Source organism: Pelophylax lessonae, assembly GCF_965119305.1.
Source record: "Pelophylax lessonae genome assembly, chromosome: 13".
Taxonomy (NCBI): Eukaryota; Metazoa; Chordata; class Amphibia; order Anura; family Ranidae; genus Pelophylax; species Pelophylax lessonae.
The window spans coordinates 196892183-196902188 of NC_138780.1; the positions used below are offsets into that span (position 1 = coordinate 196892183).

The 10006-nt window shown below is 41.7% G+C and overlaps 1 protein-coding gene across 1 annotated transcript in view; it reads right to left on the minus strand.

Annotated features, from left to right (window-relative positions):
* LRFN5 (leucine rich repeat and fibronectin type III domain containing 5) overlaps positions 1-6724 on the minus strand; it is a 355521-nt gene extending 348797 nt beyond the window's left edge. Inside the window, exons 1-2 of the mRNA XM_082275763.1 lie at positions 5965-6724; positions 4563-5712 (exon numbers count right to left, since the gene is read on the minus strand). The gene's annotated coding sequence lies outside the window, so the exon portion shown is untranslated. The remainder of the gene's footprint in view (positions 1-4562; positions 5713-5964) is intronic.
* Between the last annotated feature and the right edge of the window lie 3282 nt (positions 6725-10006).

The window sequence follows — 10006 nt, forward strand, 5'->3', positions numbered from 1 at the left end:
TTCTCATATTTTATTTATCTCACCTTCATGTTCTTTCTCTCTCTCTTTCTCATTCGATCATCTCTAGCTCTGCCCTGTTCTCCCTGCCCTATGTGCTTTTAACTTCTCTGGATGGGTGACTCTGAGTGGAAATGGATCAGTTTCCAATAGCTGCTCATATTGTTTCTTGTTTTATGTATTTAAAGGAGGAAATATAAAATCAGATTCAGCTCCACCTCTATCCTATGGTCTATTAAACATATACAGTATGCTATTTCCTTCTCTCTCCTCTCCGTCTGTCCCCTTCCCTCATGCATGTTTCATCTCTCACCCAAGTTCTCTTTCTTTCCCTCTCTTTCTATCTCTCTCCAGTCATTGCTTATCACTCCTCCTCCCTGTCTTTCTTTCTCTGCCTCCCTTTCTTATTCCAGCCATCCCTCCTATATCACTGGTCCACTTTCTCTCTCTGTCTATCTCTCTGTCTATCTTTGTCTATCTCTAGGCTACTTCTCCTTTCCCTCTCTGGTCTTGACTTATTCTTCTCTCTTTCTCTCATTCTCCCTGTATCTTCACACTCCTCTCCTTGTTATTTCTCTCTCTCTCTCCCTGCCCCCATACTTATTTTTCTCTTCTTCCTCTTCTCCCCCCTCCTCTTATCTTTCTTCCCCCCTCTCTTTCTGGCTCTTATCTGTTTCTTCACTGCCCTCTTTCTCTCTCTTTTTTCTCCCTCCTGCCCATCTCTCCTCTACTCCCTCCCCTCTTTTTCTCACTCTCTCTTTCCTTCCATACTCCTTCTCCCTCCTCTCTCTCCCAATCTCTCGCTCTCTCTCTCCATATTACTTCTTCTTTCTCTCTCTCTCTCTCTCTATATATATATATATATATATATATATATATATATATATATATATATCTCCACACTCCTTCTTTCTCTTCCTCTATCTCTCTCTCTCTGTCTTTCCATATCACGTCTTCTTCTTTCTTTCTATCTCTATATCTCTCCATTCTCCTTTTCTCTCTCTCTCTTTCCATATCATGTCTCCCCATACTCCTTCTCTTCCCTCCTCTCTCTCTCTGGCTCCCCATACTCTTTCTCATGCCTCTCCCTCTCTCTGTCTCTCCATACTCATTCTTCTTCCTCCTCTCTGTCTTTCATTCGCTCTGTCTCCCCATACTCCTTCTCCTCCCTCCTTTCTCTCTCTCTCTCTCTCTCTCTCTATGTCTCTCCATACTCCTTCTCCTCACTCCTCTCTTTCTCTATTTCTCTCTGTCTCTCCATACTCCTTCTACCTCCTCTCTCTCTCTCTCTCTGTCTTCCCATAATCCTTCTCCTCCCTCCTCTCTCTCTCTCTCTTTATATCTCTCTTTCTCCCCATACTCATTATCCTCCCTCCCCTCTCTGTCTCTTTCTCTCTGTCTCCCCATACTTCTTCTTCTCCCTCCTCTCTCTCTGTCTCTCCATACTCCTTCTTCTACCTCCTCTCTCTCTCTTTCCCCATACTCCTTCTCCTCCCTCCTCTCTCTCTCTCTCTCTCTCTCTCTCTCTCTCTCTCTCTCTCTCTCTCTCTCTCTTTCTATCTCTCTTTCTCCCCATACTCATTATCCTCCCTCCCCCCTATCTCTCTCTCTCTCTCTCTCTCTCTCTCTTTCTCTCTGTCTTCCCATACTCCTTCTCCTCCCTCCTCTCTCTCTCTCTCTTTCTCTCTTTCTCTCTGTCTCCCCATACTTTTTCTCCTCCCTCCTCTCTCTCTGTCTCTCCATACTCCTTCTCCTCCCTCCTCTCTCTCTCTCTCTCTCTCTCTTTCTCTGTCTTCCTATACTCCTTCTCCTTCCTCCTCTCTCTCTCTTTCTCTCTGTCTCCCCATACTCCTTCTCCCTCCTCTCTTTCTCTCTCTGTCTCTCCATACTCCTTCTCCTTTCTGCTCTCTCTCTCTCTCTTTCTCTCTCTCTGTCTTTCTATACTCATTCTCCCTCCCCCCTCTCTCTCTCTCTGCCTCGCCATACTCAATCTTCTCCCACCTTTCTCTCTGTCTCTCCATACTCCTTCTTCTTCTCTCTCTCTCTTTCTCCCTCTCTGTCTCCCCATATCCCTTCTTCTCCATCCTCTCTCTCTCTGTCTCTCCATACTCCTTCTTCTTCCTCCTCTCTCTCTCTCTCTCTCTCTCTCTCTTTCTCTATCTCTCTCTTCCTCACCACACTCCTTCTTCTTCCTCCTTGTTCCCTGTCTCTCCATTCTCCTTCTTCTTCCTCCTCTCTCTCTCTCTCCACTCCTTTTTCTCCCCTCTCTCTCTCACTCCATACTCCTTCTTCTCCCTCCTCTCTCTCACCCTCCCCTCTGCAGTCGCATGATGTGATTCTGCAATCTCAATAAATGACATGTACAGGAATCCTGTTGGAGGCGGGGTGGGGGGGTATAAAAAAATGTCAGGCTGCTCTGATTCCATGTAAATCCCTGTTTTGAATGCAGCTACAGGGCACCCAAAATGGCGTGATCTCATTCTGTAACAAATCCCATGGAGCAGAGAGGGAAAAAATGAGGGGGTGGGGGGGGATTGGGACTAGGATTCAGCAGCAGTCGGGTTTATATCATGAGAACACTTTCATTTAATTGGCATGTGTGAGATCCAGATTGCCTGTGATACAGAGAACGCTCTTCTGTTTTGTGCCTAATCAGTTAGATAAGCAAGGCATCCTCTTTCTATATATAGTTTTATCCACACTGTCAAGACCCATTGTCTGTTAATGAAAAGATTTCTGTGTAAGCATGACAGCATATCAGTAATACCATGGCTAGCTGTTATACATTGTAAATGCAATATGTTGCATTTGGAATTGTTGGGAAATATAAGTCTTAATGCAATAAGGAAAATCAGGGAGCAACACAGTACCCCATAGCAACCAATCATAAAGCATACTTTGAGAGCTTAGCCTTGTAAGACTAGTGATAGACCGTGTTGTAAAGCTTGCTATAGGTTTTTCTTATCTTTACTCTTTGCGATGTAAGTCCATAATCCCATAAGTGTGTTGGCAACAGAGAGACATTGAGCATAGACAATATGCTTATTAACCCATAACCTAAATTTTTGAAGATCAGATAAGTTATCCATAGTCACATCTCACTGATTAGCAAATATTCAGACTGAATAACTAAAAGAAGTACCAATCAATAGGTTTGTTCTATGATGCCTGACACCATCTGAAACATCAAAACCAGGTATGACCTCAACAGGACTAAAGACAAACACACTTGTATTTGTAGTTTGAAGATTTTAGCTACCCTAAATGGTAATATTAGTTTAATAAATTGAAACAAAAGTCAACGTGGACAGTTTATGGTTTACTTAAAGGAGACCTCCAAGTTTTAATGGCTTCCACATTCAAAAGGCAACACTACAATCCTTGGGAGCTCTTTTTTTTTTCTCTTCCATCATCTGGCATCCCACAGGTTAAAAACAAGAGGTAAAAAAAAATCCCCTAAAGGTGGCTCACTGGCACCCTCAGCCTGCCTGTTGAAGGAACTACATCCTCTTCTCTCGATTCCTATGTCCAACTGCCAACAAATGCCATTGAATAGAAATATGTGAAAATTCACCAATCCACTAAAGAAAATGAAAAAGCTCATTTTTTTTTTCCTTCCCAACATCTGCTTGCAAATTAAAGAAAATCATCTAGTGTTGCCTCCTGAGGAAAGTGGAGTTTCAAAGAGCGCAAGGCCAAGGCACAGAGAGGAACATATTAAATGTGGGATTGCTGTAGTACACCCAGGCAAATAAAGCATAATGCATTTGAATTATTAACCTGTTCTGCTCCTTAAGCATGAAACATTCATGAACCAATTTTGTAAGGCAAGTGCATTATCCACTTTATCTTAAAAACATTTCTAAGTCTATATATATATATATATATATATATATATATAATTAATTGATCAAGCCACCAGCTGAAGCTCAGTTAAAACCTGAATTGCTATCTATGCTACATATCTATGCTACATGAATCTTTCACGTTTTCCCCCAAGCCATCTGCTTGCCTTACATAACTGGGGCAATCACATATGCATTCCATTACAAAGTGAAATTGAGTGCTACTTTATATCGCTATATTCCAAAGGATCCTCTAAATCTGAAACAGAGATCACCACATCAAGAGAATCAAGAAATTGTTACAGTTTTCTCTCTAACAAGACATGCCATCCTATCGATGACATAGAAGAAGCTGCAGCATTCATATTTTGGGATTGTTGTACTAACAAAAATGTGTAGATTTTGTTCCTTAACCATACTTGCAGGTTTGCAAGGAGCCCTTGGCTTCCAGCTCGAGTCCAGGAAGCTATGTAACCTAATCCCCTCTTCCAAGGATAGATTAAGTGCTACAGTATAGATTTATTTTTCAATTCAACAGAAATTATTCCTCTACAACAAAATACAAAGGGTAACCCTTGGGTATTTCAGCTCTCACTAACAAATGTGGAAAAAAAAAAAAGCATTAATAAGTAAAGCAGTCTGCAATGCAGCTAAAGCAGAAGAGACAAGATAGATCACACACAAAAATAATTGTATGGAAAAATGAAGCTTGCTGTTTACCTGTTCTCTCTAGAGTCAAGACGGTTGCAGTTGCACCTTTTACCTGGAGATAAATTTATTACAGGGTGCCTAAGGGAGGATCTCAGAGTCTTGCAAATTGTTTTCTGGTTACTTCTCTGCCCTTTGCCATTATCCAGCACTGGCATTCTAGAACTGTAGCCTTGATTTTTCACTATAGGTAATCCAAAGGGTATGCTCCATTAAAACCGACATCTGGAGGGAACTGGGGGGGAAACAGGGCAGATGCAAAGAGATTTGGTTAGTGGTACCATCCCCAGTGCAGGCAAGGAGGAAGAGTACAGCTTAAGCATGGCAGCCTGTTCACATAATAACACCTTTAGCCCCCAACTTGGTCTAGAGGACACATCATTATTGACATTTAAGAAAAAAAATTGCAGTTTCAGCCTTCAACAGACCTCCTTAAAACAGTAAATCCAAAGGAGACAAATAACTTTCCCCAGCTTAGGTTGGTTAAAGGTAGACAGGTAAAAATTGTTGTTGTGACCTTGCAATGTACCTGATCCAGGTTAAGCCTTAAAACCTTTTTCCTTCAAGCCAAATCCAACAACATGCCCCAGCCCAGCTCTGTACCCACTGGGCTAGCAGCCATGGAGAAGCCTTGAGGTGTGCAGCACTTGTATTCCGGGGCGTTTGTTAGATGCTCCTTGCAATTAGCAGACGATGGGAACCTAAAAGGAGCCAGTCTGCTGCTGAAGCAATTTTTTTGTTTTTTTAGGGCAGGGGCTGAATCGGATCCTGCTGTCCAAGGTGCTGAGATCCCTGTCCTGGGGTTGTGATCCAAAAAATAAATCTTGCAAGGGGAGGAAAAAAAGGGGGGATCCAAATGCAAGGTAAGGTATTGGATCCTTGTCTCAGGGGCTGATCAGATCACAGGGGGCTGATTGACAGGCGCTTGATCCAGGTCGCTCTCCCAAGGTGTTGAACCAGATCCTTGCGCTGAGCAGTGAGTGATCCAGATTTCTGAGCAGAGGGGAAGGGAGGGGGGGTTGAGATCCAGATGGCTATGTAATGTACTGTGCTAGATCCTGGTCTCAGATTCTGATCACTGTGCTAAATCAGAGAGCTAAGGATCCCCATTCAGCTGCTGTCCAGGGTGCTGAATCAGAGAGCTAAGGATCTCATGTAGCCGCTGTCCAGGGTGCTGAATCAGAGAGAGCGGATCCCTTCAACTGCTGTCCAGGGTGCTGAACAAGAGAGCTAAGGATCCCCTGTAGCCGCTGTCCAAGGTGCTGAATCAGAGAGATATGGATCCCTCCAACCGCTGTCCAAGGTGCTGATTAAATGGGTCCCCTCAATCCGCTGTCCAAGGTGCTGAATCAGAGAGCTATAGATCCCACCAGCCGCTGTCCAAGGTACTGAATAAAAAGGTCCCCCCAACCACTGTCCAGGGTGCTGAATCAGAAGCCTGTGGATCCCCCCTTCCAGCTGTTGCCCAGGGTGGTGATTTAGGCGGATCCTACCAGCTACTGTCCAGGGTGCTGATTAAAGGCGCTGTGGATCCCTCCAGCCTCTGTCCAGGGTGCTGCACCAGAGTGCTATGGATCCCCTCCAGCCACTGCACAGGGTGCTGCACCAAATTGCTATGGGTTCCCCTCCAGCCACTGTTCAGGGTGCTGAAGGTCAACAGCAGGTTCAATGCAAACCCCCCTCCTGGCTCCTTGGATTTCACTGCTGTGCCTGCTCACAGGGAGGGTTCAGGGCTGCAGTTACCAGCCCTGGACACTAGATACAGACACTGGTCGTACCTAAAACGCAGAAAAGCCCTTTCTGCAGGCAGCTCAGCCGACCTCCACCCTCTCTGCCTTGGCAGAACAGCACACTCATGCTGCTGCATGCACAGCAAGTCAGTCTTGCAGGGAGGACTGAGCATGCATGGGGGATGAGATGCAGGTCTGTGGCTGCTTCCCTTCCAGCGGTGACACAGCCATCTCTGCCAGATGAAGAAGCCCTGCCTCAGTCTGCATCAGAGGGGGGGAGAAGAAGAATAAGAAAAAAAAGGAGCTGCTCTCCTCTGCAAGCTTGCCTCTGTCTCTGCAGTGAGAGCGATCAAGTGGCTGAGATGGGAAAGTCAGATCAGATCACAGCAGGCAGAATTGCACTGCTGCACCTAGTACTTCCCCTAGTACAGCCTCCACGCTGAGTTAATCCTAAGAGTGATTGAATGCCACATGCATGGGGGAGATGGGGAGGAGAGGGGGGTCTGCCTTTAAAAGCCCTTTTTGTAACCTCTTTAGCTGCATAAGTGGATTATTGAGCAATAATCACATTGATAAGCTTGGATTGCCATGAAAACCATTGCAGCTTGTAGTCACTGCAACCTTAAATGCAAATGCAGAACAGTCTACAGTGACTCCTAGACCATACAGTATTTACTAATCAATCAGCAGAACCCCATTGCTAAAGGAAACCTGAAAACCTTTCAATGCACAGGTAACTGCAAGCTTGGCACCGTTCTTCCAGTCTCAACACCCACAGTGTCATGGAAAGCCTTTAAAAATTGAAGGGTTCCCCATGGGGTAGCTCAGGAACTGCACAAAAGGTCGACAAAGTTCAGTATATCTACAGAGAAGGGAGGGCTAGGTGGTGCCAGAGGAGTAAAAGTCACCTGGTTGGGCTAATTAGGGCATCTTTTTTTTTTGCTAGAGCAGATGCCAGTGCCAAATAAGCTCAATACTCAGAGAAGGTGGGGTCTGGATTCAAGGCTTTGCAGATGAATGCAAGAGGAAGGCTTTGCTAAATGCACCAGAACGACCCAATCACTGTGACTGCAGGTAGAGGAGCACCTGGGCAAGTCTAGCTAAGCTTAGTGTAGGCATTCATTGAAGAAGAAGGCTTGGCCAGGCGTGGTCAACACACAGGTAGGGAGCCAATCAGGGGCAAAAATAGAACTGACTGATGCAAAGAGCTAGAAAAAGGGCAGTGTGAAGATATGTAGCTTACAGTGTTCCTTTGGATGACAAGCAAGGGTTATATGCATGTACCCACCCTCTTAGAGAGATGCACAGCATGTAGGTTTCAGTTACTCCTTCTACCAGACTAGTGAAACTTCTTACAGAAGGCTGGAGCTTGCTTTGCTGGATGGTCACTTGAGTTGGGGATAACTCAACTTTGCAGTTTTGCTGGAAGCGACTTGTGGATCATGGATTGCTGCCTTTTCAGGGATGTCTATTTTCTTCAATGTGGAAAAGAATCCTAAACTCTTCTCACTTTTTTTTTTTTTTAGGCAGTAGGCACCTTTGTCAAAACCTGGTAGGACTTGGCAATTTCAGCATTACAGCATTGCATACATTGTGTTTGTCTTTCTTCAAACATTTTTCTGCAAAAGTGTCTCTAGATATTTTACTGCTTTGAAGTTAAAAAGCCAATGATGTTATCTTACATTAGCTCAAACTGTAACAATGTATTTAAAAATGTACTGCTTTGAATTTCAACAATTCAATATCTGTCTTACATTAGCACAAACTGTGACAATGTATTTTAAAATGTACTGCTTTGAATTTACAACTTCAATATTTGTCTTACATTAGCACAAACTGTAACAATGTATTTAAAAATGTACTGCTTTGAATTTACAACTTCAATATTTTTCTTACATTAGCACGAACTGTAACAATGTTTCTAGAGATGTACTGCTTTGAATTAGAAAAGGCCGTGATATGTGCATGAAAAGGCAAAGTTCATTAACCCATGAAAACAAGCTTATTGGGATTTTTTTTTTCCCCAAAAACATGTAGCAGAATATATATTGGCCCAAATTGATGAACAAATTCGATTTTTTTTTTTTTTTTGGATATGCTTTATGGCAGAAAGTAAAAAATAATGTTTTTTTTTTTTTTTTCAAAATTGTTAGTCTGTTTATAGTGCAAAAAATAAAAACCGCAATGATGACCAAATAGCACCCCAAAAAAAGCTCTATTTGTGGAAAAAAAATAAGGACAGTGATTTTATTTGGATACAGCGTTGCACGACCGCGCAATTGTCAGTAAAGTAATGCAGTGCCGTATTGCAAAAAATTAATGGCCTGGTCATAAAGGGGCAGAGTAAACCTTCCGGAGCTGAAGTGGGTAACTTTTAGTTTGTTATAGTTGACTATATTGTTGAAAAAATCTAAGTTTAATTGAACTTATGGGGTTAAGTTGTAAAAGGCAAAAAAACTGTTCACTTTGCAAGAGAAATTATCACTTTGCAAGGGAGTTTTTCCTTAGTGAATGTGGTGAAAGTTCACTTTGCAAAGAATACCCAAACACTTGCAAGGCATTTTAAAAAAGAAAATGTAGTTTTGATTGCACATGATTGAATGATATAATATATATATATATATATATATATATATATATATATATATATATATATGTGTGTGTGTGTGTGTGTGTGTGTGTGTATATATATATATATATATATATATATATATATATATATATATATATATCAGCTAGCTACAACACAATATATATGTGTGTGTATATATATATATATATATATATATATATATATATATATATATATATATATATATATATATATATATATATATATATATATATAATATATATATATATATATATATATCATCTAGCTACAACTAGCTTGTTGGCTGCTATGGTTTGTTGATTAAGGTTTCCACCAATGTGATTATATTGCTAGTTATGTTTTATTCTGGAATATTAAATCCCAGTGTTGAGGTATGGGGACATGTCAAAGTGCGGAGGTATAAATATTAGGTCAGCATGTACTTTCTTGGTTGAAAGGGGTTAAACCTGTATTAGATCTAATATTACTACTGCTACAAATTTTCAGGGCCGTTTGAAGGAATTTGGGGGCCCCAAGCAAAATAGACATGGAGGCCCTCCCACACACACGCAAAGCCTACAGGAACCACAGCATAGCCATACAGTTTAGGTTCACCCACACTTTATATTTTTCATTAAACTTAAGTGACCCCTATGCAACAAGTTGCCAGACATTATCGCCCCTCCCGTTCCCCCACCATGTGCCCTAGACAGAGTTGTATAAAGTACTCAAAACCCATACTTGAGTAAAAGTACAAGTGCTCGATCAAAAAGTGACTTGAGTAGAAGTGGAAGTGCTCGATCAAAAAGTGACTTGAGTAGAAGTACTAAAGTATTCAACATTTTTTGTACTTAAGTATTGCAAGTAGTTTTTTTTTTAAATTTTGCTACTCAAGTACTGAAAGTAAAAGTACCAGTAGTTTTGAAAAAAAATTGCTACTCAAGTACTGAAAGTAAAAGTACAAGTACTGTGTTATGTAGTTATTAAAGAAAGAAGTCAAAAGTTTGAACATCATATTGTTTTTTATTATTTCAAATGCAGCTTTTATTTATACATACAGTAGCTTTTATTTTCGTATGCGCTGATAATACACATGTTTTGAGCTTCATGAAACTTCCATCTACTGGTCTGGC